Raw genomic sequence first — 19903 nt, 5'->3', positions numbered from 1 at the left:
CACGTCATCTTTCCAAGGACTTAGGTCCCAGCAACTCAAATGGCCAGCACGCCAGAATGGAAGGCACCCTGGATCATCACCACCAAACTCCTGAGGTTCAGCTAAAATGACTACGGCCCAGAGAGGGTGAGGAACTTACCCCAGGTCACACAGTGAGTTGGTGGGGGAATTAGGACTAGAACCTAGAACCCCTGACTCCCTGCCCAGAGCTCTTTCCATTGCACCAGAGACCCAGCCATGCCAGCCCCTGATACCGTGAGACTAGGTTCAGCCTTGGTCAGGCAGACCTGGCCTGGGACCTGAGCCCTGACTGTCCCAAACAGTGTAAGCCTGGCCACCTGCTGGCCAGAATGATTGGAATTGCCAGGGAGGTGGTAGGTTCCCAGTTTGTTTGGAATCAGATGGCCTTGCACAACTGTGAGGCCTGCCGGAAGCTGGGCAGACCCCTCTCTTCCCCACCCCTGCTCTGGAGCCAGAGGGCTGGTGGGCCACAGGGCACACAGGGCTGAGGTACAAGATCAGGAGGAGAAACCCAGGGCCTGACTGTTTATGGTGGGGATAGCTCTCCAGGCTCTGTTATCAGACCTCCCGCGAGGAAGAACATCACAGACAGCAGCTCACGCAGCCATGGAGACGGCAGCCAGGGGGCTCTGGTCCCCCCACTTACAGTCTTGGAATGAGCTCCAGCCCCCCTCCCCGACAGCTTCTCATTTAGGCTCTCTCACTTGCTCACTGCCACTTGGCCTTCAGTATTTGATTGCTCCCATTCTATAGATGAGGCCGCTGAGGCTCAGGTAGTTTCCATACCTTGGCAGAACTCACATAGTGAGGGATCTAAATCCAGGCTCCTCTGTCTTGGAAGACTTCTCGCTCCCCCAGATTTTGCAGTTCAGTGGCTCATGACACTGTCCAGTTCTTACGGCAACCTACCTTCCCAGAGCTGTTAAGAACCCAGAGCCACGGGGCGCCTGGGTGGCTCAGTCAGTTAAGCATCTGCCTTTGGCTCAGGTCATGATCTCAGGGTCCTGGGATCTAGTGTCCGGGCTCCCTGCTTAGCGGGGAATCTGCTTCTCCCTCTTCCTCTGCCCCTCCCCCCCAACTCATGTGTACTCCCTCTCTCTCAAATAAATAAATAAAACCTTAAAAAAAAAAAAAAAAAGAACCCACAGCCATGGAAAAGATACATCAGGTCCTATTAAGGGACAGTGTCAAGTTGGCAGACCTGACCAGGTCACTCTCTTCAAGTTGAAACCTTCCATGTTCTCCACTACCCCGCTACCCGGGGGGAGGCCCTGGCTCCCCACACTCTACTAGGACCTTGCCCCTACAGGCTTCTCCAGCCTCAGCCCCACACTCTCTCCACTTTGACCTCACAATGCAGACCTTAGAAGGTGACTTCTAAAATATCCCTGGCCATGCTGTTTCCAGACTCCAGGTTCTCTCTGCCTGGACACCCCCAGTCCACTCTTCCCTTCTCCTAATTTGAGACTCAGATAAAGTGTTATCTCCCTCATGAAGACTTCCTTATCTTCCATGGGCCCTCCATGCCCCCTTAATCCCCTGGCATACTTATACCACACTAGAGAGAAGTGATCTGCTTCTGAGCCTGGTCATCCGTCTACACCGTGACCATGGGTCTACCTCTAGAGCTCAGTGCCTAGCCCCAGATGGGGAATCTCAGGGCTGTTCAGTGAAGCCTTGTTGAATGAATGAATGAATGAATGAATGAATGAATGAATGAATGAAAGGGAGCAATGCCCTGGGGAGGTGCGACTCTGAAGGAAGGGAGTATCCAGAGGGCTGGGAAAGCCACGGCCGGCTGGAAGAACCAGAGGGATCCCATACCACTCTGGAAACGCTGGCCTAAACCCAACAAAGGTGAAATTTAACTAAGATAAATGAAAAATCTCCCTGGCGGGATTCAAGGAGCCTGTGACCAGATGGCCTGCAGCCCAGCCCAGAGGAATGGAAGGTCACCTCCTGTCCTCTCAGCAGGAGGGTCCAGATTCCCAGGACCAGACAGGGAGGGTGTAGCCTCCAGGAGCTCCTGGGACTCTGTCCAGCCCTCTCTCCCCCTCTGAGCAGCACAATACCTTAAGCTCCTGCCCCACAGGCAGGCCCGGAAGTCCATTCATTCTCCGAGGGAAGAGTGGAAACCTTAAATAAAGAAAGTTTATGTAACCTTGCAGAAGCATGCCACATGGCAGTGAGCCACAGGGGGGATGGGGGGGAAGCACTGTCATACTGTACAGCCTCCCTGCCTTCAGCAAGGTGCTCAAGATCACTGAGCCCTTCCACACCAGGATTCTTGATCCAGGGGCAGGCTGGAGAGAGAGGAATGTGCTGTCTGCAAAAGCATAATCGATATTTTAATTTACCATTTGGAAAAGGAAAGCATACACCCTGTGGTTTCCGTAGACCCACTGCAGGCAGGGTTCTTGGCTGGCGGCGCTCTGCGGGGGAGAGGGGGGCAAGGCACAGGGCCTCGGCTTCAGTGAAGCTGCTCTAGGCTGCTTGAGCAGTGTTTGTCGGGACGATTGTTCATAAACAATTGGTGAGTTATTAATAATAACAGCTGTGCTGCATTGTCCCCGTCCTTAGCACTGGAGGCAGGCAGAATTTTCTTATGCGTTCTTTTCCTTTGCCTCATTTAATGCATTAATTATGCTTTGCTTTACACGTCTCTGCTCAAAACTCATCTTCTGTGTGTCTAATTCTCCTACTTTGCCAAGCACATGAAAATGCTTTGGGATAGTTAAACAGCTAAGTTTTAGACAACTCTTGCAGTAAGGCAGGTATAATTTTAACTTAGTGTGGTCAGAAACAAGGGAGAGACTCACTGTTAGTTACTTCCTTGCGGGGCTTTCTCAGGGCTTCTCTGAAAATGGTCATATACACCTTTTTATCCGGGAAATCCTTGACACCAACCCACTGAACTCACCAGGCAGAATTACGGGTGTTTTCCACAATCCTTTTTTAAACCGATGAGCCTTTTGAGGATAGGTCCCACAAGTAGGGTCTTAAAACTGCTACCGCGGTGGCTTATTGGAAATGCAGCTTCCTGGGCGGCCCCCAGCACCTTTGTGCTCCCAAGTCTCTGGGGTGGAGCCTGGGAATCGGCCTTTCCCACAAGTTTCCTGGATGACTCTTCTGTGCAGTCAAGTTTGAGAACCTCTGGACTCAAGCACGGTAGGTATTCAGGAAATGTTTGCAGAGTGAGCTGTTGGTAAATGAGTTTCGAGAGTCCAGTGCAAATAGAAGTGCCATCTGGGGAGTTGATCAGGGAGGGCTCTTCCCGTCCATGGCATTAGGCAATGTTGTCTCCAAGGCATTCGCGGGCCCTTCCTTGCCTGGGTGCCATGCTCCATCCCCAGGGGGCTTAGGCTGGTGTTGCTGGTGACTTTTCAAGTTGAAGCTTTCTCTGTGAGGGATGAGGCTCCCCACCCTGTCCCTAGTAACTCCCAGAGGTGAGTTCCCAGAGTGGATGGCTAAGGAATCGGCCAACTCTCTCTCCACCAAACTGCAAACTGTATTCTCTGCCTTCTATGACCAGATGGGCCAGGATCACCTTCTGTGGCCAAGTCATAGGTTCAGTGTCAGTGCAAAACACACGCTTACCCCTGGATGCCCATTAACCCCTAATTCTGGGTATAGACTACTCTATTCCTAGGTCTAGGCTGGTCCTTCTTTTAATTCATTAATTAAGTAAGTCTGTGCCTGATGTGGGGATTGAACTCACGGCCCTGAGATGAAGAGTGGCACGCTCTACTGACTGAGCAGCCAGGCGCCCCCTGGACTGACTCCTAATCCTAAGTATAAACTGAACCTTAATCCTACATATAGCCTGGGTCCTGGGTGCAGATTGAGTCCTAATCCTAAAAACAGATTGACTTTCTACTTCTGGATATATACTTATCCCTGGTCCTAGGTATAGACTGACCCCTAATCCTAGGTATAAACTGATCCCTAATCCTGGATACAGTCTGACCCTTGATCCTACCTAGCCAGACTAATCCCTCTAACCCAGAAAACAGGCTGACTTGCAACCCTGGTCAGAGCCTGATCCTCAACTCTGATCTCAGTTCCCCTAATTCTATCCACAGCGTGGTCCAACTCTGCATAGATTATCCATAACCCTGACCACAGACTGACCTCTTGGGGCTGGTCTAGGAGTGTGTGAAGGGAATTGGAAAGGGATGTCCTGCCAGTAGAGGCAAGAGAGCCATATCTTAAAAAAAGGGATGGGGTCTGGCCAGCCAGTGTTTTGACACCTTGTGTCTTCCCTACCAGAGCCGAAGCCTTAGTGGGAACTGGGGGCGCTAGAACCTTGAGAATAGACCAGACACCTATTCTCCACCCTCCACTATTCCTGCCCGTCTGCCCCTGACCTGGGGCCCTATCCAGCCCCCACCCCATCCACTGGCTCACTGGGGCAGGGTCAAACATGAAAGGGAAGATGACTGGCCCCGATACAGGCCCCAGGAATGTGCAGGTATTATTAGTGGGCAGACAATGGCACGCTATGGCCTGTGCACTCCCAAGCCCTCCCCAGGATGGACCCCAGACCACGAGCAGAAGAAGAAAGCCCAGAGGATGGTACCAGCAGGGCCAAGTGGACTACCCAGATGGGTAATGGAAGCCTGGCTTCTCCCCGCAACACACAGGTAAGAGCCTCAGGTGTCTTGTGAACAGGAGTTGGGGCAAAGGCTGTTGATAGGCTGGTGTCCAGTCCACAAGACTCAGCTGGTCCCTAGAGGCTCCCCACTCTGCAGGCAGGTTTGAAGGCAGTTGAGTCTTGGGCCTGGAGGAATGAGGATGGAGACCACTTGTAGGCCCAGCTTCGGGAGCCACCCCATCCTGGCCATGAGAGGCATTTGGGTGAGGGGTGGCACAGCCCACCCTTTGGGCGGCTTCCATTTGATGGGGGCATCAGAGTCCCAGTCTTTAAAGAATTCCCAGCCTGAAGGGAACGCACAAACCCTGACCTCAGGGGGCTCCCAGTCTAAAGGAAGACACAGAGGCCCTGCTTCAAGACAAAAACCACCCCCCCCCTCCCTATAGTGAAGATATGGGTCCACGGCGCTGCTGGCCAAGTCAGGGGCAAGCCTGACGGGAGTTCGAGGCACAGATGGGTCTATCCCGGTGGCCTCCTTGGAGATGATACCCAGGGAGGAAGACTAGCTCACCCCTCACATATATACCCACTCCCTGGCCCTGGAATGTTAGGGCCCAAACCATTTCCCTCTCTGCTGCCCAGTACCCAGTGGCCGAAGACTGGGCTCGCTTTCCCCTAGGGAGTTGAGGAGGGGTGGGGGGCAGGAACAAGCCTCCCAGGCATTCCTCCCGCATTCCTGGGGCCATGCCCTCCTTCCTCCCTGCCTCAGCCTGGCCATAAACTATTTCAGGCTTGCAAAATCTGGTCTGTTGCTCTCTTGTTCACAGCCCCCAGTGAGGCCGGGGCCTGGGCCCTGGCCAGGAAACCCGCAGCACCCCCAGAGCCCAGAGGGTTCTGGTCAACTGGGACAGAGGGAACTGGGTGACCTCTTGGGCCACCAACCATAGAGGGCTTGGGGAGCAGAGGCAGGTGGGGCCTGGCCCACTCCTTGCGGCAGAGACCCAGAGCCCCACTCCCCAGAGACTGTGCCCAGGGAAAACGGAGAAGTGTTTAGGAGGACAGGCCATCGTGTGTTTGGGGGTCCAGCAGTGGGCAAAGGGCATTCAGACAGATCATCTCAGACAAAGCTCACCTCCCCCCACCCCCAGGGTCGTGTCTTCATCACCATTTTACAGATGAGAAAACTGAGCCTCCAACCAAAGCTCTTCTTTAGGCTTGAGCAATGTCTCCCCATCTGACCATATGCATTGCAGGGGCTGGAACTTGGACTTCTTTCTCTCTGCCCTCGCCCCCACTCTCCAGCCCACCCAAACGTCAACAAACATCAGGGTCCGTCCCCCTGCCACCCCCTGCCCCCAACAGCCTGCCCCAGACACCCAGGGCCCAGGCTTCCACAGCATCACATTCACCCTCTCCCCCCCAGGCCTCCCTCCCTGCTCCCACTCCCACCCTCCATGGGTTTCTACCTTTCTTTCCCCCTCCCTCTGGTCACAAGCCACCTGTGTCCACACCTTTGGTCTCCTCTGTGCTTGCTAGGCTCCCCTGCCTCTACCCTGAAATATGACCCAGTTCTGGGTTCTCAGGAAAGTCTCCCGGCACCTCACCCTACCTCCTCCCTCCCCAAGGGTGACCTTCCAGAGTTCACCAGGCAAGCTGATCCCTCCCACCTTCAGGTGGTGGTGGTAGGGGGGTCTGGAACAGGGGCCAGCTCTGACCCCTCTCCGTATTATCAGGTTCCAGAATAGAGAGAGGTGGCCAAGGAAGGAATGAAGGAATGAATCCCACTATTCCTTATTGAGCAACTGCGCGTTCTAGATGCTTACAATATGGCAATGGATAAAATGGGGAAAAAATTCTTGCCCCCATGCAGCTTCATTCTGGTGGGGGGCAAAAGGTAAACCACAAAATATGTAATGTCAGGTGCTGCTATGAAGCAAAATGAAGCTAGAGGTCCTGTGGGAGGCTGGGCGGGGTACGGGTGAAGGATGCTCCCCAAATGCGTGCTTTTGTGCATAGTCAGTCAAATAATGAATATGGAAGAGGCTGGACCAGGTTCTGACCCCACGCCGCCACTGACTGTATAATCTTGAGCAAGTCAGGCCTCCTGTCTGGACCTCAGTTTCCTTATCTGTAAAGTAAGACAGTTGGACTGAAAGGCCGTCGAGGTCTGACCTCAGCTTTGACCTGCAAGGACTCCAATGCATTAGGCCTCTGTGAATGCAATGGGGGAGATTATAGGCAGTTTAGAAGAAGTTCTGAGGGAGACCCTTCTGTGCCCTAGCAATTCTCCAGGATCCAGTGTTTCTGGTGACATCACAAAACCTACATGTCGGGGAGTGAATTGGCATCCTAGGTCCGCAAGCTCCCAGATGGAATGTGATGCAAATGTTAATAAACAGCACCAATAACCAGACTCTACCTATTCAGGCTTCTTCCCAGAATGAGGGGAGAGGCAGGGTCACTTTGGGGTACAAGGAAGGTGGAATTTGCTGGAGGCCTAGGGACTAGCCTTACCTCCTTTCCCCTCTCCTAGGGTCCTCAAAGCCCACTTTCCAACCCTTCATCAGACATCCCCCACTGGACTGCTCTCCAAATGCCCACGGGGACCCCGGCAGGATCAATGCCCAAGTCCTGACTTCTGAGGACTGAGGCTGGGGGACAAGCTCACCTAAGCCCCGAAGATGAACTGCCCAACCTTGAGACCAGCCCTGCCCTGCCCCACCAGCTCCTAGGGCAGCAGCCGGCCGGGTTTGTAGCAGCCTGGGGGGTCCCAAAGCACCTCCCTCACCAGGCACCCCCCTGCCACCATGCCAGGCCAATCCTAGAGGCTCCAACCTCTAATGCCTCCCAAGATCAGTAAACATGTGGCTTCCCCTCGCTGGGCCTGCCTGGCCAGGATTTGTGAATCTCAATGTTCTCTCTCTCTCTCTCTCACACACACACACTCTCTCTCTCTCTCATCTGGAGTCTTATACATGCTCTCTCATGCACAGCAGCACCCACAAACACACGCTGAAGTACACGGAAAGCTCCCACCTAGGACTAATGATTCAGGGAGGGAAGAAAACTAACATTCATATGGAGTTTTACTTATGCCCATCTCATTGACTCCTGTCCCCCACCCTAGAAGCGATACTTGAGCACTCCTATTTCACAGAAGAGAAAACCGAGGCGCCCAGTGACACCCACCCTCAAGGGAATGGCAGACCCAGGAGTCAGCCTGGTTCTGTCGGACTCCCGCCCATGGGCCCACCACTCCACACTCCCACATCCACGTGCAAATGAGGTGCTGTTACAAACACAATTCAGAGCCAGGAGTCTGGAGACTGAGGTGCTGAGCCAGGTTCTGCTGCTGCCTGTCCAGGAGACCCTGGGCACAATTCTTCCCCTGCCAAGGCCTCAGTGTCCTCATCTGGGAAATGGGAAGCATAACGCCTCTCTTTTCTTTGCATGGGAATGAACCAGATGGTCCTGCTGATTTCCATGTTCAGCGTTCTCTGACTCCAAGCTCGAGCCTCTGGCCACCCAAGGTGGCACACCTACTCCACAAAGCTGGTCAGGGCCTCCCCTTTGGGGTGGGGGGTGGGGGGTCAGAGGAGGCCATGCCAGGCAGGGCCCTTTCTTCCCCTGGCCCCTGAGCACAGCCCCCACTCGTGCTGACTTACAGCTTTGCCTCCTGCTGACATCAGCACCCATCCGTTTGTGGTGGGAAAAGAGGCCTCCTCGGGAAACAGGTTTGCTAAACCTCAGCCAGGAAGGACCTCTCAGCTGTGCTGTTGGAGGAGGTTTGTAAATACCCGAGGCAGACACCTCTGGAGAGGGAGTGGGTAATCCGAAAGCAATGCCTCCTCCAGGCGACCCTCCCCTCGCCCCAGCCATCCCAAACCATGATCAAATTTCCGTCCCCGGCTTTGGACCTTCCAGCTGGTTCCCTGAGCTCTTCAGCCTATCGTCCCAGTAGGCATCCTTCCTCAAACATCCCATCTCCTGTGCCACCATCCCCCACCACGGCTGTCACCATCTTCTGTTATCACCAACCATCAAAACCCCGCGTCCCCACTCCTCCCCCACTTTCACCCTCACTCCTGCCACCCGTGGCGCTCATCCGCCCCAACCCAAAGGTCACTATCTAATCCATAATTGGTCTCACTCCCTGCCTAAATTCTTTACTGAGTGATAAACTTTGGCTGGGAAGAAATTTGTAACGCAAATCTGGGAGCCCACCATAGTCCCAGGAGGCAACAGCATCCTGTATGCTACTCGATTGGTGCCCCTTCCAGCGGAGCCTACTCATATGACCGTGTGCAAACACTCAGAGGAGGTAGACACTTCCCTCACTTACCACCCATCTGTCCCCCGGGGTGAGCTGTGGGGGCCCAGCTGACGCAGCGCCAGCTCTAATCCCCCTGAGCGAGCACTAAGCGGCATACCTGGTTGTTTAAACACACCCAGGTGCTGAAGAACAATTAAAAGTGATCGCCGTGGATCAGCTTCCCTGATCGAGCTTACCTGTCTTAAGCTCAGATAAGCCAAGAGAGGAATCTCTTTCCAAATCTGTCATTTCTGACAGCAGAGATGCTGGATTACTCCTGGTAGAGCCAGCTGGGGTCGAGGGCCTTCACACCCCAAGGAACAGAAGAGCTTGCCTTAGCCTTCATTCAGCCTGATGTGTCAGCAATTTGGCTAGAAAGTATTCAGGAGAATCTCACTTAACATTCAGTATTTAAAAATAAAAAGGGGGGGTGGAGGGCAACACCACCTCACATTGGGGTTTCGAGTTTGAGGTGGAGTCAAGAAAAGACTGGAATCCTGAATCTGCCATTTAACGTGATGCCTCAGTTTCCTCATCTGTGAAATGGGAATGAGACTATCTGCCTCATAGGACTGGCTTGAGGGTTGAGTGTGTTAAAGAACTCTTGTGGACCTTTTTTTAGGCCCAGCTTGACCGCAGAATTGAGCTGAACAATCATTCTAGCACACTGCCAGGAAAACTGCACTTACTATCTTGTCTGACCCATGTAATTTTGAGTTCTTCTTACAGGGGTTACTTCCAAAATCAAAACTAAGTTTATTACTGACACTGCAGTTAGAAGGATAGTGAGTTCTGATTATCTCTTTTATGAAACCACTTACTAATTTTTATACTCAGACACTCCAGCTTTGATCTGTTTTTGTCTTTATGATACACTGGCCACAAGGCATTGTCTCTGCCCCTTCCTGTGGAAGTCTGGCCATGCCCTGTGGCCAGAGGCAAGTCCAGTGGGAACTTCCTACCATTACCCTCACGGTCACCAAAATCCAAATGTTTCTCGGGACTTGTGCAGAGAAAGAAACAGATGCCTCTCCCCTGCCCTCCCCCAGCCCCCAGCAGGCAGGAGGAAGGTTCAAGTTGAGCCCCTGGAGGAGAAACCCAAAGCTTTAGAGCAGGAATTTTCTTTATCTTTCTTTTTTTTTTTTTTTTTTTAAGATTTGTTTATTTATTTTAGAGAGAGTGTGTGTGAGAGTAGGGGAGAGGCAGAAGGAGAAGGAGAGAATCCTTAAGCAGACTGCCCACCAAGCATGGACCCCGACACAGGGCTCGATCTCACAACCCTGAGATCATGACCTGAGTGGAAATCAAGAGTCAGACACTCAACCGACTGAGCTACTCAGGTGCTAGAGCCGAAATTTTCAAAGACTGGTGCCTGGCCCAGCAGTATGAGCATCACCTGGGAACTTGCTAGACATGCAAAAAATTAATTCTCAGGCTCTACCCTCATCTGCTGAATCGAGAACTCATTTCTGTACCTGAGCGTGCATCACTCAAGTATGAGAACCACTGCATTCGAGAACTTCAGGCACAACACGCATGGACAGTGCAGCTGTTAAGGCACATTCAGATCCAGGGCCCTCATTTTAGGGGGGGCCAAAGAGGGAGGGAGGGGGGCATCACTGGCCCAGGCCTGGGAGCCCACACACTCAGCACTCCGAGAAGCATGCAGAGAGAGCAGCCTGGGGTCTGCAGAGAAGTTAGGCATTGTGGGAATTACGGGCTGAGACGGAGGTGGGAGGGGAGCAGTGTGCCTGGTTGCTGCTTGGGCCTCTCACCAGCTCGGGGTCCCAGCAACCACTCCCAGTGGCCTGGGCCTCTGTTGGCAGGAGCCTCCTTGTTCCCTAGGCTCACTAGGACCTCGTTAGTGATCCTGGCATTCCCAGCTGTGGTTTGGCACCCAAATCTGGCGACCCTCAGACCTGGCCCGGGGCCATTCCCTAATACGGAGCTCACCAGAGGGCTTGAGTTCTTCGGGGTGCTCAGGCCTTGACCGTATAAGGCTCCCCGACCCACTGCCCTGTCCACTGTTCTCCCTTCCTGTGCGCCCGATGACGTGCTGGGCCTGGAACTACAGCAAAAGCACACAAAAGCCATGATTCCTGCCCTCAAAGAGCCCGCCCAGCACTGAAGGCCACTGTTTCCCAAGTCCTAAACCGTGTGCCAGGATGCTGAGTTCTTTGTGAACTTTGTAGGACTTAATGAGACAGTCAGCCATGAAAGAGATACCAGTCTGGGGCAGTGAACTGTGGACACTAGAGGAGGGCGGCCGGCCAGGTATGCAGAGTTCAGAGAGATAGCTGAGCACAGGGCAGTCGGGAATTTTCCGAACAGGGAGGAGGCCCAGTGCTGGTTTGAACAGGACATGTGGGGGCAACAGGAATATTGCCTTCTCTGTCTCTAGCCCTCTTTGTCTCTGTCTCTCTCTGCCTTTTCCTCTTCCCGTAAGTAGACCACGCCATAAATGGGCCAGGTCTCCTTAGGACAGACTGTGATCCTGTCATTAAAACCCTATGGGGACAATGAACAGGAGGATGGATAGACAAATTGAGGTATATCCACACACTAGAATCCTGCTCAGCAATAAGAAGGAGCTAGTGCGCATGCTACAGCATGGATGCCCTCGAAAGCGTTATGCTTCATGAAACAGGCCAGACAGAAAAGACCATATACTATATGATTCCATTTATATGAAATTTCCGGAAAAGGTAAAACTCCACAGAGAGAAAACAGATAGATGAGCAGTCGCCTGAGGTTGGGAGTCAGAGTAGGGACTGACTACAAAAGGCACAGGGAACTCTGTCAGGTGATTTACTGATGGTTGCACAACTATCCAAATCTACCGAAACCATTGAATATATTCTTGAAATGCATAAGTGTGAGGATACATGAGTTTTACCTTCCTGAAGAAGCATGACAATTAAGAAAAGAAGACAGTTGACAGATAGATGGATAAATGGTTAGACACATGGAGAAAAAAAAAAAAAAGATCACCCCGAACGTCGACTACATGATTAGATCTTGCAATCATGCGGATATGGGTCCTCAATGTACAATTGTTTCAGCTTTTCTGTTATGTCGGAAAGTTTTCACAATAAAATGTTGGGGCAAAGCAGGAAGGTGATCAAAAGATGTGTGGTTTGGAAGGGTCGTTTTGACCACCAGAACGGTAAATGGAAACCACTGACTGTGGTGGGGGTGAGGACGTGGAGGAGCTGTTTGGACTCTCATACACCACTACTGGAAAAGCACTTGCGAAAATGGCCCCATCTACCCTCTGGCACAGTAATTCCTCCCCTCGGTACCTAAGAAGCCCGTACAAGGTATAGATAAGAATGTTTACAGCAGCAGCATTATTCACCGTAGCCCTGAACTGGAAACAGCACAATGATTGTCCTAGCATGGATTAAACATTGTGTATTCACACTATAGGATACTACAGAGCCATGAGAATAAATGAACGGACATACAACACGGTAAATTCCCAATGCTGAGCAAAGGGCACCAGACACAATCGAGTACATGCGATGTGATTCCATTTATATAATATTCCAAAGTCAGGCCATGCTAACTGTCAGGAATAGAAGACAGAAGAGTGCCTGCCTTTGATGGGGGTGACAATCGGGGAGGGCCATTGAGCAAGAGTTATGGGAACCTGGCAGTGCTCTCTTTCTTGATCTGGATGATTAATTGCATGTAAAACTCATGAGACGCATGTTACAAAATCATCAAGCTGTGTACTCAGGATTTGTGCACCTTTCCGCATGTGTGTTGTAATTAGATTAATAGTAGTTTATTAAACAATTGGAGAAAAGGAAACCTATTTGACCTTCATTTAAGGGCATCCTCACCTTAAACCTGACCCCCCCACCCCCACCCCCACCCCCGCCAGAGGCTTTTGGAGATGCAGCCAATTTGTTTCCATCATTCTGAGCAGCCTGGGACGGACTCCACACCAGATCTAGCGCAGGCAAAGTCCTTGGCATTTGTCAGATCTGCAAGGTCATCGGAGGGGAAGGAGGCATCGGAGGCTTTGATGCCTGACTAGGCCGGGGAGCCCACAAAAGTCCTAGAAAGTCTGGCACAGCGGCCTCAATCAGAGTGAATCATAAGGGAGCACTGCAGCCTGGGGCCTGTGCGAGATCCGGGCACGTGGAGGTTATGGGTGAGAACGTTTTCGAATCAGTAAGAGATACAGTGTGCTCTCCTGCCCCAAGCCGCCATCCTCAAACAATCCTTCGCCTGTATTAATCCTCTAAAAGGGCTTCGATAAAAATCTACTAAAATTAACTCAGTAGAAACTCTTTTGTAAAGGAATACTCACCCTTCAGCTACATTTCGTGTTGGTGAGGTTTCGGTGTTCAGATGACAGGTTACTCAATGCGGGGTCTGCTTTTTTCTTTTTTTAATAATGGGCTCCAATTTTCCAAGAAAAGAAGGGAGAGAGGTTGGCTGATAGGTGATCCACAGCAGGAAGTCTAAGTCCAGGTAGAAGAAGCAGGCCTCCCCACGATGACAGATGCATACTAGCGTCGTCTGTGTGCCTTCATAGGTGGGATAAAAGGTTAACAATGTAATTAGAAATTGCAGGTCCCTGGCTCGGACACGAAATGGTGACAATAAGCACAATCTGAAGTATTATCAGACTTAACCAACAGTTGTGATGTGCTAACAGGCCCAGAAAAACCGGCCACCAACAATTGCAAACTCGTGGTGGAACGCCGTACATTTAATAAAAATGCGTAGAGTGAGTGCGTGTGCGTGGATCTTGGCAGAGCCAGCCTTAGACTTTTGCAAGCTGTAGACCATTCTAGCCCGCCGCGTGGGTTTGGCTGCTCCCAGCAAATACCCTCATGGACTTGGGTGACTGCCCCCAAGAAGCTCTACGACAACAGTAAATTTGCGAAGTGCCGCGTTCAAGCGAGCACGCCCGTGTTGTCAAGGCTGGGGGGAGACAGGCTCCAACATGGCTTGTGGTGGTGAGGCGAGGACCCCCTCGGGCTGGGGGCTGGGGGACAACCCGGCAGTGTCTTTCCAAATTAAAAATGCACGTGGCCTCTGCCCCAGCGACTCCAGTCCCTGGCACCTTCCCTGCAGAGACATTCCCACAAGTACCAAGTGAGGTGTGGACTAGGATATTCGTGGGTGGCATTGTTTATAGTAATAAAAGCCCGGGAACAGCTCCACTCTCTCTCAAAGGGGTCTGGCAAAACTATCTCGGGAGGGAGTGGCAGCCAGCGTTTATTGAGTGCTTACTGCGCGCCAGGCAGTGACCTACGCCCCGCACAAGTAGCATCTCACTGAGTCTGCACCACACGCTCCGAGGTAGACACCGTTATTAACCCCGGGCCACCAATGAGGAAACTGAGTCACTAAGAGATTGACTCACTGGCTCGACGCTGAACAACTGCTCTGTAGTGGAGCAAGCATCTCAACTCCCAAGTTTACGCTCTTCATGATACAGTATCTTCCCAGTGAAAATTTGAATCAGCCGTTCAATGGAATACCCTGGAGCCACAAAAAAGACAAGACAGCTCTATGTGTACTCACATCACGTGGTTTCCAGATATATTAAGTGAAAGAGCCAAAACGCAGAGCAGTGTAGGGAAATGCCACCGTTTACACGGGAGAAAAAAAGAGTTTATAAATATATTGTGGACTATCTTTAGAAAGATGTACAGGAAACTGATAACTTGGGGGCCTCTAAGAAAGGGAACTAAGTAGTGGCCAGAGGAAAAGATGGAAGAGAGGCTTACATTTCTGTTCTGAATTTGTTTTTAGCTTTTTATTTTATTTTTATTTTATTTTATTTTATTTTATTTTAAAGATTTTATTTATTTATTTGAGACAGAGAGAATGAGAGACAGAGAGCATGAGAGGGAGGAGGGTCAGAGGGAGAAGCAGACTCCCCGCCAAGCAGGGAGCCCGATGCGGGACTCGATCCCGGGACTCCAGGATCATGACCTGAGCCGAAGGCAGTTGCTTAACCAACTGAGCCACCCAGGTGCCCCTTATTTTATTTTTTTTAGATTTTTTTTTTTTTTTTTTTTTATTCATGAGAGACAGAGCGAGAGAGAAAGGCAGAGGGAGAAGCAGGCTCCCAAGGAGCAGGGAGCCCGATGCGGGACTCGATCCCAGGACCCTGAGATCATGACCTGAGCCAAAGGCAGACGCTTAACCATCTGAGCCACCCAGGCGCCCGCTTTTTATTTTATTTTGAAGTAATTTCAAATTTATAGAAGAGTCTTAAAGAACTGCCTGTACCCTTCACCTAGATTCACCAATTGTTACTGTACTTGAATTTTCTGTTTTACCATGTCCATATAGTACCTCTTAGAAATAAAAATTAACAAGACCAAGTAAACAAGCATTTTCTACCTCAGAAAGTTTAGAGAGTATAAGATGCTAGGTGTTCAGTCTCTCAGAAGGAAGCCAACTGCACAGCTTTCTCAGGAAGTCAACCTTGAAACACTCAACCTCTGAAACAGACACTTCCTCACCCAGAAGAATGTGCCTGAGCCTAGGGTTGTAGAGAAGGGGCGTAAGGAAGCTTCCAGAAGTTCCAGAAGTTTAGAGCTGAGGCCAGAAGCAGCTGCGCCTTGTTCTGGGCATTGGGCAGGACAGGGCAGTGGCAGGGCAGGACCACAGCAGGTGGGGACAAAATGAAGGTATGCCAGGTGTCCAGGCCATGCCAGCGAGCCCTCCCAATCCTGCTTAGTCCCTTTTATCATCTGCTCAGGCCCTGGTGCTACTGAATTCAGCACCTGAGATGGACTGAGGTCCCTCACCCTGTGAGCCAGATACTGGGGGGAAAACCCAGATCTAAACACAGGGAGGGCAGAGGTGAGTTCCTGCCACCTTTAAAGGCCTTGCTTCCCCTGAGAACTTGCTACTTAATCCAGGAGCCTATCACTTGCCTCCTTCCCAGCCCAGCCACTGGGGCTCTGCTACCCTATAATCATCTGCCCTGACTTTTTCCAGAGCTTTTCAAGGGTCATGAGCCTGTTTCATGTGTGCGTCATTCTTTCCTGCCCTCACCCTCACCTGGGATTTTTGTAAAGCCATGGCTGTGTCTCCCGTTCAGACTGGGGTTCCCTGAGGGCATGTCTGTATCTCCCCCTCAGACTGGGATTCTTGAGACCAAGGCTGTTTCTCCCCCTCAGACTGGGGCTCCCTGAGGCAGGGCTGCTACTTCCCCCTCAGGCTGGGGCTCCCCGAGGTCAGGGCTGTGTCTCCCCCCTCAGACTGGGGCTCCCTGAGGGCAGGGCTGCTACTTCCCCCTCAGGCTGGGGCTCCCTGAGGTCAGGGCTGTGTCTCCCCCCTCAGACTGGGGCTCCCTGAGGGCAGGGTTGCTACTTCCCCCTCAGGCTGGGGCTCCCTGAGGTCAGGGCTGCTACTTCCCCCTCAGGCTGGGGCTCCCTGAGGTCAGGGCTGTGACTCCCCCTCAGACTGGGGCTCCCCGAGGGCAGGGCTGTCTCCCCCCTCAGACTGGGGCTCCCTGGGGTCAGGGCTGTGTCTCTCCCTCAGACTGGGACTCCCTGAGGCAGGACTGTGTCTCCCCTCAGACTGGGACTCCCTGAGGTCAGGGCTGTGACTCCCCCTCAGACTGGGGCTCCCCGAGGGCAGGGCTGTCTCCCCCCTCAGACTGGGGCTCCCTGGGGTCAGGGCTGTGTCTCTCCCTCAGACTGGGACTCCCTGAGGCAGGACTGTGTCTCCCCTCAGACTGGGACTCCCTGAGGTCAGGGCTGCGACTCCCCCTCAGACTGGGGCTCCCCGAGGGCAGGGCTGTGACTCCCCCTCAGACTGGGGCTCCCCGAGGGCAGGGCTGTCTCCCCCCTCAGACTGGGGCTCCCTGAGGGCAGGGCTGCTACTTCCCCCTCAGGCTGGGGCTCCCTGAGGTCAGGGCTGTGTTTCTCCCCTCAGACTGGGGCTCCCTGAGGGCAGGACTGTGTCTCCCCCTCAGACTGGGGCTCCCCGAGGGCAGGGCTGTGTCCCCCCTCAGACTGGGGCTCCCTGAGGGCAGGGCTGTGTCCCCCCTCAGACTGGGGCTCCCTGAGGGCAGGGCTGTGTCTCCCCCTCAGACTGGGGTCCCTGAGGGCAGGGCTGTGTCCGCCTCAGACTGGGGCTCCCTGGGGTCAGGGCTGTGTCCCCCTCAGACTGGGCTCCCTGAGGACAGGACTGTGTCTCCCCCTCAGACTAGGGTTCTTCAAGTCAGAGACCTTGGAGAACCATAGATTGGGCACTGTCCCCCTCTGTCCCTCCCTTTTGGTTCCAAAGCCACGGCTCTGTGCAGACGCCCATTTCACACACCTCCAAGTCTGGGTGCATGCACCCCCTGAGGCCCTTTGCCTTCCTGAAAGGCCTGTAGCTGACACCAGCGGGCCAGTGGCGGGGCCGTTGCATAACAGCGGCCTGGCCGCAGGTTTCCGCTGATTCAGCACTATGGCCTGCACAGGACTTCTGTGGCGCTGGACCCAGGACCGGGCTCCTCAGAATCAAGGGACAGAAGGTCCAAGGAGTCTGGCTCCCCTGGGACTGTACACCGTGGCCCTGACACGCTGGGAAGGGGCACACTTCCTGGGCCCCTCCTGGTCTCCCTGGACCTGAGTATATGTACCTAGGTCTGGGTAGGGGTTCCAGCCTGGTGTCGGGCCAGGAGAGCCAACTTGCCATGGAAAGCCCCATTGTTGGGGCTGTAAATCCCTCCAGCAGGGTGCGGCCCAGGAGGAGAGGGGCCTGGTGGCCAGCAAAGGAACCCCAAGGGCCAGCCTGGGCCTGGGGGGCCAGCTTGGCAGTTCTTTTTCAAACCACTAGATGTCACTTCCATTTCAAAGGAACCCACTGGTTGGAATTTTCCCCAGTCAGGTGCCCCCATTGGTCTCGGAGTCTTAAAGGCACACAGGCCACAGGAGAAAACCACTTTCTCCTGAGGACCCAGATGCTGGAAACCCAGCCAGAAGCGGCCTCCAAGCCTGAGCTGAAGCTTCCAGGAGTTCCATAACATCCCTCCCAGAAGGGGCAGAGAGCCAGAAGGGGCAGAACCCTGTCTCCTCATCCCCTACCCGCCCTACAGGTTATTATGGGGATGGTATTTCCTGAAACCAAAAATAAGACACAGAGTCAAACTAATGTGAGTATATTTAGGGGGACAATACTCTAAACAGGGGATACATACCCTCAGAGACCCTACTCAGGGCCAAGAGATTCCAGATTCACCAGGGCTATGTCGTCCATCCCCCTGGCTTCAGACTATCAATATACTGGCCATGAATTTCTGGTGAGGAGAGCTCTGAAGGGAGGTTTGAGGTGCTTTTCTCCGCCCACATCCCCAATATTCAGTCGACGTCTCTTGGTTGACTGGGGTCAACTGTAACAACTTACAATGTGCTTTATTCCCCTGCAGCCCTCCCCTGCCCACAACGGTCATAACGTTAATATAATTTTAACTCCATTTCACAGATGGAGAACAGAGGTGTGGAGAAGGTTAAGAGAGTATACTCTTCCTGGAGTCTCTTGCTGTTTTCACTTCATCTCCCTCAGTCAGACCCCCACCAGGACGGGGCCTGGGGCCAGCTGGTGGGTTTTACCCACAGCTCAGGTGGCTGCTTAAAGACGCATTCTCTTTAGCTCATTAATTAGTATGGGCTTTTACCCAGTGTTTTCCAAACTTGGCTGCACATTAGAATCACCTGGGGAGCTTTTAAAACTGATGCCCAGGTCGCCCCCACACCAGTGAATTCAAAATTGGGGGGGTGCTGGACTGAGAGCCGCCATCGGAATGATTTTAAAGATATCCAGGAGGATCCAATGAGTAGCCAAGTTTGGGGAGTATTGCTTTAACCACCTCGCTCCCAGCCAACTGCCTGACCGCTGCAGATTTACCCATAGGCCTGTGGGAGTGAGGAGTGTGGGCTGTGGTGCAATTAGTGATGACTGAGCTTATATTTTATAAGAGGATGCTCAGTAACAAAGACCTCACCCTCTAGGTGGGCAGATAGCGTTACTTTCCTACCGAGGTGGGACCGAAGCTCAGAGAAGTGAGGCCACTTGCCCGGGACTCGGCTCCTAAGTTAGCAGAACTAGGCCTAAAACCCAAGTCTTTAGAGTTCTCGAACTCTAAAGTTCACATTCTGGGCCCCTCTGGAGTTCTCTAAACAGAGGCGCTGGTCTCTGAGAATAATGCCTCTGAGGCAAGGTCAGCTTCTTCCAGAGCTGTTAGCTTAACACAAAGAAAACAGTTCCCAGTCAGCATCTGACCCCTCACCCTGGCCACTGACCGACAGCCAGTCATAACCACCACTGACCCTTTATCTCAACCACAGGCTCACTCCATCCTGGACACAGCTTGACCCCTAACCCTGACCACCACTGACCCCTAATTGAGACCACAGGCTGTCATAACACTGGCCACTGTTCCACTCATGTTCAGCGCGGGTCAGAATGTGCAGTGCTCGGGGAAGCCAGTCACAATGGCAGGAACTAGCTCTGCATCATATAATCACTGGCAATAACAGAATCAGGGGCGCCTGGGTGGCTCAGTCGGTTAAGCGTCTGCCCTTGGCTCAGGTCATGATCCCGGGGTCCTGGGGTCGAGCCCCACGTCGGGCTCCCTGCTCAGCGGGGAGTCTGCTTCTCCCTCTCCTCTGCTCTTCTTCCCCACGTGCGCTCTCTCTCTCACAAAAATAAATAAAACCTTTAAAAAAATAATAATAACAGAATCAACATATGGCCTATATACCAGACAGAAGGCATTTTTGTATGTATGATTTCTTAAAAGGATCTGGAATAGGACTCTCTTAACCATCAGGTCAGATATAAAGGCTTCCCCAAAGCCAATCCTCTCACCTCCCACCTTCTCTCCTCCATGTACCCAAGGCTCACACTTCCCCATCGTCTGATCAAACGCACATGCGTGCATGCACATGCACGTGGGCACACACACACACTGTCATACTCACATACCCCCTTGCTCCTGCTGT

General features: G+C 52.7%; 1 long non-coding RNA gene across 2 annotated transcripts in view; it reads right to left on the bottom strand.

Annotated features, from left to right (window-relative positions):
* The window catches only part of LOC123836955 (uncharacterized), a 115273-nt gene that overhangs the window by 60702 nt on the left and 34668 nt on the right, over nucleotides 1-19903 (bottom strand). For both annotated transcript variants that reach the window (XR_010413636.1, XR_010413635.1), the window contains exons 5-6: nucleotides 13249-13468; nucleotides 2942-3571 (exon numbers count right to left, since the gene is read on the bottom strand). This is a non-coding gene — a long non-coding RNA (uncharacterized LOC123836955). The remainder of the gene's footprint in view (nucleotides 1-2941; nucleotides 3572-13248; nucleotides 13469-19903) is intronic.

The sequence above is a fragment of the Mirounga angustirostris genome, unplaced genomic scaffold (assembly GCF_029215605.1).
Source record: "Mirounga angustirostris isolate CCGP_5_RB_7025 unplaced genomic scaffold, mMirAng1.0.hap1 SCAF_8, whole genome shotgun sequence".
NCBI lineage: Eukaryota > Metazoa > Chordata > Mammalia > Carnivora > Phocidae > Mirounga > Mirounga angustirostris.
The sequence above is the reverse complement of the archived record's forward strand: the minus strand, read 5'-3'. Positions and strand labels throughout refer to the sequence as shown.